Source organism: Elaeis guineensis, chromosome 11, assembly GCF_000442705.2.
Source record: "Elaeis guineensis isolate ETL-2024a chromosome 11, EG11, whole genome shotgun sequence".
Classification (NCBI taxonomy): Eukaryota; Viridiplantae; Streptophyta; class Magnoliopsida; order Arecales; family Arecaceae; genus Elaeis; species Elaeis guineensis.
In genome coordinates, this window is record NC_026003.2 from 75654008 (window position 1) to 75662883 (window position 8876).

Here is an 8876-nt window from a genome sequence, read left to right on the forward strand (position 1 = left end):
ACTTCGAATATTTTGAATTGAAAAATCTTTCTCATTTGTGACTTTTCGATAAAATTTAAAAAAAAATTGAAAAGCTTCATCCTTATGTGCCAAAAAGAAAATCCATGTAAAAAAGAGAAATCATCAATAATTACAAAACCATATCGTTTTTCTCCTAGACTAGTAGTTCTAGTAGGTCCAAATAAATCCATATGCAATAGTTCTAATGGCCTAGAAGTTGAAACAATATTTTTGGATTTGAATGAAGCTCTTATTTGTTTACCTAGTTGGCATGCATCACAAATTCTATCCTTTTCAAAGTTCAATTTGAGTAAACCAATAACCAATTCATTCTTAATGAGTTTTGAAAGTGAGTGCATGCTAATATGTGTAAGCCTACGATGCCAAAGCCAACTAGTCTCATTAATCTTGGCATTTAAGGATACTAGGCATTGCATGTTTATTTTGGATAGATCATTCAAATCTACCATATAAATATTATCATGTCTATACCCAATAAATTTAATGCCTTCATTAGTAGGACTAGTTACAATGCATACAGAAGATTCAAAAATAACTTTGTATCCTTTATCACAAAATTAACTGATGCTTAATAAATTATGTTTTAAACCATCTACTAATAAAATATTTTCAATGTACTTAGAGGAAGTGATACCAATGTTACCTATACCGATGATCTTTCCTTTGCCATTGTCTCCAAAGGTGACCATCCCTTTATTTTTAGCATCAAGTGTGATGAATTGAGATTCATTACCAGTCATGTGTCTCGAGCATCCGCTATCAAGATACCATTTTCGATTTACTCCTTGGGATGCTAGACACACCTGCAAGCAAAAGTCAAGTTTTTACTTTAGGTACCCAAGCTTTCTTGGATCCTTTTTGGTTAGTCACAATGGTTCCTTTTGGAACCCATATTTTCTTTGCATTAGAATTTAAAAAATTGTTAGAGAGACAAGTGTACGACTTGTGACCTACTTTCCCACATTTGAAGCAAGTAATATTTAAAACTTATTGTTTGAAGAGTTTACATAGATATTTTTTAGAAACTTTTATTTCTTTAAGGGGTTGTAACCAAGACCAGCCTTATCATAAACAGCCTTTTGATTTTCAAGAATCATATTAATTTATTAGAACTTAAAGTAAATGCTCTTCAAGTTCAGATTTTCTTGAAGCAGGATAGATTTTTCATTTGAAATGCTCTCATTTTGTTTCAGTAAAGATTGATTCTTTGATTTTAACTCTTTGTTCCTTACCCCTAGCTTCTTAAGTTCATCAATTAAATCATAGAAGGCTTCATGAAGTTCTTCAAAGGTAAAGTCAATAGGAGTTTAAAAGTTTACCTCATTTTTATGTGCCATAAGGCACAAGTTGGCTTGTTCATTTGAGTCTTCCTCTTCAGAGTTTGACTCATCACTTCCACTCCAAGTAGCCATCATGGCCTTCTTCTTGTACTTCTTGGGACTCTTCTTCAGTTGTGGGCATTCAGACTTAAAATATCCCAGTTTCTTGCATTCGTAGTAAATAAGAGGTTGGTCCTTATCCTTTTCTTTGCTATATTCTTCTTTTGTGGGTGGCCTCTTCCTCATTCTTTGTTTCTTTTTTCTCAAAAATTTCTTAAACCTTCTAGTAATGAGAGCCATTTCTTCATCCTGCTCTTCATTTTCTGTATCATCAGTTTCTTTTTCAAGTTGAGCCATAAATTTGAGCACGATTGTCCTCTTCTTTTTGACTTCTTCTTCTTGGTGTTGTTTCATGCTTAACTCATATGTCATCAGTGATCCTAGAAGCTCTTCTAAGGGTAAGACGTTCAGATCTTTGGCTTCTTGGATAGCGGTCACTTTGGCTTTCCAAGTTCTTGGTAATGACCTAAGAATCTTCTTCACGAGATCACTGTTAGAATAAGACTTACCAAGACTTTTCAGACCATTTATAATATCAGTAAAATGAGTAAATATCTCAGTTATAGATTCATCATGCTGTATTTTAAAAAGTTTATATTTATGCACGAGCATGTTAATTTTGGATTCTTTTACTTGATTGGTTCCTTCATGAGTTACTTCTAATCTATCCCATATTTTCTTTGTAGACATGCATGTTGAAATACGATTGAATTCATTAGCATCTAGGGCACAATACAAAACATTCATGGCTTTAGCATTTAGTTAAGCCATTTTTTTATCAATCTCATCCCATTTTTTTCGGATTTGGTTGATTCCACACCATCAATAATTTTAGTGGGTGTGTGAGGACCGTTTACTATGATACTCCACATATCATAGTCAAGTGCTTGAATGAAGATTTTCATCCGAGCTTTCCAATAGGTATAGTTTGACCCATTGAAAAGTGAAGGTCGGTTAGTGGACTGCCCCTCAGCTAGAGAAGTGCCAACTTGAGTTGCCATAGATCTTTAACTCTTTGATGGTTAAATCAAAGTAGGGCTAGAGCACCGGACTCTGATACCACTTGTTGTCCAACTATGCAACCCAAGAGGGGGAGGGATGAATTGGGTTTTTAAAAATTTAAACTTAACTTACAACTTATGAAAAATATTTAACAATAGTAAGATAAGTAAGGAGAGTGTAATTGATGCAAGGATAATGGTTGGATGCAAGAATGCAAGAGAATAAAGAAGTTTAAAAGGAGAGCAATTAAGCACAACACAAACAAGAAGATTTATAGTGGTTCGGTGCCAACCTTGCACCTGCATCCACTCTCCAAGCTCCTACTTGGAAATTTCAATCCACTAAACTGTATTCAACCTGAATACACTCGTCGGAACCTCCGACTCTAGCTATCCCAAGCTAGACCACTTATTTTTCGGGTACAAACCAACCCAATATAATCTGATTTAAAGTTCGGATCAACCTTCTCACGTTTTGAAACCTTTCCAAAATAAAAATAATAACTCAAGAAGAGTATTATAGTTAATTACACAGAAATATAGATGAAGCTTCTTTAATGAGTGAATAGGGCATTAAATATACTTTACACAATTTGAAGAAAGCTCTTTCTGATTTTTCAAGGTAGTTGGAGACTTGAATGAGCACTTGAGGAGCTGGTGAACTTGAATTAAAAGCTTCTTGAATGCTTTAAGTGAGCTCTTGCTTAAGGTTGAAATGTATGCTTAAAATCTTTTTCAAAATCTTTCTCTTATATTTCTTGTTCTTTTGATTTTCTCTTTTATGTCCCTTTATATAACTTCAAATAATGGTGGAGAGCAATCTGGGCTGAAATAGAACCGTTAGAGCATATTAAATGAGCATTAAATGCAATTGAAATGGGTTAAAAACTAATCGTTGCGAAACTTTTTCGTCACAAGGGTCGACTCATAGGGTCGATCTCTGTGGAATAGAACAGAAAATGACTATTCTGTAATTTTGACCTGCAAAGCAATAGAGGTCGACTCATAGGGTCGACTCATACCAAGGGATCGACCCATGGGATCGACTCACAGAGAGTGCCAGCCAAAATTTCAGCATGTCGTTTAGCCCTTTAAGCCATGAGTCGACTCATGGGGTCGACTCAAAAATAAAAACATGATTTTCTTACAAAATACACTTCCAAAAATATTGAAATTTTCTCCAATGGATTGTACGTCTTCAGTTCTTGCTCTTGAAGCTTTTGAATCAGGTCTTGACAAAATTATGATTTTACCCCTGAAATGCAATAAATCTTTTTTCAAGTCAGAATCATTAGTAACCTCCTCAAATGCTTTGTAATCATCAAAATCAATTCAAGGAGCAACAGTAATATTTTTATTTTTTTTTTATAATTAGAAATTTTTATAATCAGACTTTGGTCCAATTTTGTAATCTTCTTTTCAATGAATGAATTTTTTTTTCTAAGTACAGATTCTCTCTTTCCTTGTATATTCGCAATGTTGTAGAATTATTATGACTATCGAATATCGATCGGTAAGCCGAACGTTCAGTAGTACTTGTAGAATTATCCGTTAGTCGAACATTCATTGACATACTTTTTAGGTATTAGGATAAATGGTAATAAGCCGAATATCCTTCGACCGACCATAGTTGGGTTAGTATGTCTAGTTATTTGATAATCGATGGCAAGCCAAATATTCTTCGATCGACCATAGTCTAGTCAATATAATTTTAATCTAATCTGGATCATATTGGTATAACATTTCACTTAGTTAAAACTAAGTCGGCATAATAGTCATTCGACTAGAGTCAATTTTTATGGTAAAAAGTCGAGATATAGTCGGCACCGAGATATAGTCGGTATATCAGCTTTTACAGTGAAAATCGAGATATAGTCGATGTGTTGATTTTTACAGTAGAAAATTAAAATATAGTCGATAGAAACTGACCATCCATTTATCAGTCTAAAATCACTTTGTAGTCAGTCGAAACTTTTATGATTCTGAAATTCAATGTTTCATTCTGAATACTGTACATATGAACAACTTTATTGATAATACATCTTTAGATTGTCAGCATTTCACATTCGAAGAATTGCTGCTCCCTCAAGAGTTTTCAGTCGATGCGCATCCGGTCTAAGTATTTCGATTATTCTGTAAGGTCCTTCCCAATTCGAAGATAATTTTTTCTGATCCAAAGGTCTTGAGACTTTTGCTTTCTTTAGGACCAGGTCTCTTGGATGGAAAACTTTCGGTTTAACTTTTGCATTATAACATCGGGCTACTCTTTGCCAATATACTACCATCCGAACTTGAGCTTGTTGTCGAACTTCTGAAAGTAGATCTTAATCGGCTCTCTGACATTCTGAATTGCTCAGCTCACTGTATTACTCCATCCTCACTGATGGTAATTTGATCTCAAGTAGGATCATCACTTCTATTCTATAAGCCAGATTGAATGGCAATTCTTCTGTTGGTACATGTGGAGTTGTTCGATAAGCCCATAAGATCGGATATAATTCTTCCATCTAGAGGCCTTTAGCTTCATTCAGTCTGGTCTTGAGTCCATGCAAAATTATTCTGTTTGTTACCTCCATCTCTTCGTTGGATTGTGGATGGCCGACTGATGTGAGTTTGTGCGTAATGTAAAATTTCATACAGAACTCTTTGAAGTTTTGGTTGTCGAATTACTAATCATTGTCAGTGATAATGGTGTGTGGTAGACTGAATCTGTATATGATTGATTTTTGAATAAAATCTTCTTACTCTCAGTAATTTATACCAGAGATTCAGCTTTCACCCACTTGGTGAAGTAATCGATGGCTACCACTATGAACTTTCTTTGACCAGATGTCGGAGGAAAAGGACCAAGTATGTCGATTTCTCATTGTGCGAAGGGCCATGGTGCAATAATTGATGTCAACTGACTAGTCGGTTGGTGTTGTATATTTGCATATTTCTGATATGGTTCACACATTCAGACAAGTTCAGCTGTATCTTTCTTCATGGTGGGCCAATAATATCCTTGTCGTAGGACTTTGTAAGCTAGAGATTTACCCCCCAAGTAATTTCACAAATTTTTTCATGAACTTCTCTCAGTGCATAGTCGGCATCTGTCTGTCCCAAACACTTCAATAAGGGAAGAGAGAACGACCTCTTATATAATTGACTATTCATCAAAATATATTATGAGGCCGTCCATTTGAGTTGTTTGGCTTTTGAGAGATCCGTAGAGAGAGTTTCATCAGTCAAGTATTGGATAATCGGATCCTTCCAGCTTGGTTCAGCAGTGATTTGTAGCACTTCTTCAACTTTATCAATACTTGGCTGTTCAAAGCATTCGATGAATGTCCAACCTAGCGAGTTAAAAGAAGTGGTTGCGAGTCGCAAAAGTATGTCAGCTCGAGCATTTTTTTTATCCTTGGGATGTGAAAGATCTTAAAATATTTTAGGATTGATGTAAGATCTTTCACCTTTTAAAGATACTTCATCATAATGGAATCTCGGGCTTCAAACTCATCCTTAAGCTGTCCAGTAATCAATTGTGAGTCGGTGAAGATCTTTAGGCTGTCGATATCAAGCTCTTTGGCAATTTTTAAGCCGGCTAAGAGTGATTCATATTCAATTTGGTTATTCAAAGCTTTAAAGTTAAATTGAAGGGCATATTCAGTAATAATCCCTTCGAAATTGGTGAGGATGAGACCGGCTTTGCTATCCTGTGCATTAGATGCTCCATCAATATATAGCACCCATGCCGATATTGAGTCAGGTTCAAGAGTCGTGGCCTACTTTATTTTATTATTAGCTTCATCCTCAGGATTATTATCAGGTATTGTACACTCGATGATGAAGTCGATCAAAACTTGCACCTTCATTGATGGATATGGGTGATATTTTATATCAAATTCACTAAGCTTTATTGTCCACTTTGCTATTCGACCTGACGTATCAGGTCGGTATAAGATTGTCTTCAATGGCTGATCTGTCAAAATGATAATAGGATGTGCTTGAAAGTATGGGCGAAGTCGTTGTGATGATATGATTAGAGCGTAGATCATTTTTTCTACTCTTGAATATCTCACTTCAGTATTGTGATGCACCTTGTTAGTATAGTAGATTGGTCATTGAATTCAATTTTCATCCTCTTAGACAAGCATCGAACTAACTGCCTCCATCGATGTTGCCAAATAGAGATACAAAGTTTCTCCGACCTTTGGTTTTGTAAGTAGTGGTGGAGATGCAAGGTATCTTTTTAAGTCTTCAAAAGACTGTTGGTACTCATCTGACTATGAGTAGTCTTTTGCTTGCCTTAAGATTTTGAAAAAAGATAAGCATCTTTCTCTCAAACTTGAGATGAATCGACTGAGTATGGCGATCCTTTCATTGAGCTACTGTTTCTCTTTCTTGAAACTAAGATGCTTCATGTTGATAATAGCATTTATTTTCTCGAGATTGGCTTTGATTTCTCACTGTGACACGAGAAATCTGAGAAACTTCCCAGAAGTTACTCTGAATGTACACTTTGTCGGATTCAGCTTCATCTGATGTCGTCGAAGTGTGCTGAAGGCTTCTTCCAGATCTCAGACATGATCAATAGCTCGAGAGCTTTTCACCAGTATGTCATCCACATAAACTTTCATATTTCATCCGATTTGTATCTTGAAGATTTTATTGACTAGCCATTGGTAAGTTGCACCGATATTTTTTAAACCGAAAGGTATTACTTTATAACAGTAGATGTCTTTGTCGGTTACGAAGGCTGTGTGCTCCTCATCTTCGGATACCATCCGAATCTGATTGTAGCCTACAAAGATGTCTATGAAGCTTAAAAGTCGGTGCCCCAAAGTTGCATCAACTAGTTGATCAATCTTTGACAAAAAAAAATTATCTTTCGAATAAATTTTATTTAGATTTATATAATCGATACAGATTCTTCATTTCTCATTGACCTTTCTTACCATCACTACATTGGCGAGCCAATCGGGATAAGTAGCTTCTCTGATGAAGCCAGCTGTGAGGAGCTTGTTGACTTCTTCTTCGATGACTTTCTCCCTTTCAGGAGCAAAATGTCTTTTTTTTTATCTCACTGACTTAATCTTTGGATCGATATTTAGTCGATGAGTTATTACTTCTGGAGGAATGCCTGACATATCAGTCACCGACCAAGCAAAAATATCGAAGTTTGCTTTGAGCAGATTTATTAGTTGCTGAGCTCTGGATCAGACAGTTGTGATCCAATTTGAACCATTTTCTCAAGATCTTCTTTTTTTAATGGAATGGAGATTGGTTGTTCAGCTGGTTCACCCTTTTTTTCATTCTCTCTTTGGTCCAATTTATCAACGAATAAAGAATCTTCAGATTGATTATTTTATGTGGACATCAGAAGCAGCATTGGGCAAGTTATTGATCATCATGCATTTCTCTGATTCTGTTTCTTATCGAGAATCAGACTAGTAGATGATAAGTTGAGGCTAATGCTCTCAGAGCATTAAATCCAGATCATCCGAGTACGGCATTATAAGTCAAGGAAACTCGGACAATCATAAATATCAGGAGAATAGTACTCTATTGTGGTTCAGTTCTTGCAGTTAATGGGAGAGTAATTTCTCTTTCTATAGTAATCGCATCTCCAGTGAAGCTGACTAATGACGTCGAGACTCTTCTGAGTCGATCAGTCGGTAATCATATTCGAAAAAAAGTCGAGTAAAATAAAACATCCATCGAGTTTCTATTATTCATTAAATTTTTTTTACATCATAATTTGCTATCATTATCGAAACAACGACAGCATCATGATGAAAAGTTTGTATTCCCCAAACATCATCTTTCGAAAAAGTAATTACATTGTCGAGTCATCATTTCTTCATCAACTCTTCTTCAAAAGTTGCCCCCCAGTTCTTTTATCATCCAGAGATTATGTTAATTACTCTCATCGTTGGTCAATTGTTGAGTGTCTTCTCAGCTTGCGGCTGAGGTTGTTGATCGATGGGAGGTTGAGTCGGGCGATCATGCCGAAATTTTTTAAGGGCCTCATCGAATCAAAGCCTCTATCTCATCCTTGAGCTGAATGCACTGTTCGGTATCGTGACCGTGATCACAATGAAACCGATAGTACTTCTTCCTATCTCGACTCCTCGATGGTGCTTTCATTGGTGGGGGGTGTCGTAAGTACTCCTCTCTTTTGATCTCCATCAGGATCTGTGCACGGAGAGCAGCAAGAGAAGTGTAAAAGTCATACCTGCCATAGTTGTTCGGCTTCAGACTCCGTCATCAAGGTAAAGCTCGCTTGTTGATAGTCGGCCTACTTAATTTGGTCGAAGCTTCACTTTTTTTTTTATTTCTTCTTCTGACCTTTTTCATCTGTCTGGCATCAGTCAGAAGTAGCTTCATCCACGTGAATGTACTTGTACGCATACTTCAGAAGTTCAGCATAGGTCCGAGGAGAGTCTTGTCTAGAGAGTAGGTGAATCTCGATCCCCTCATACCCCTTTTCATG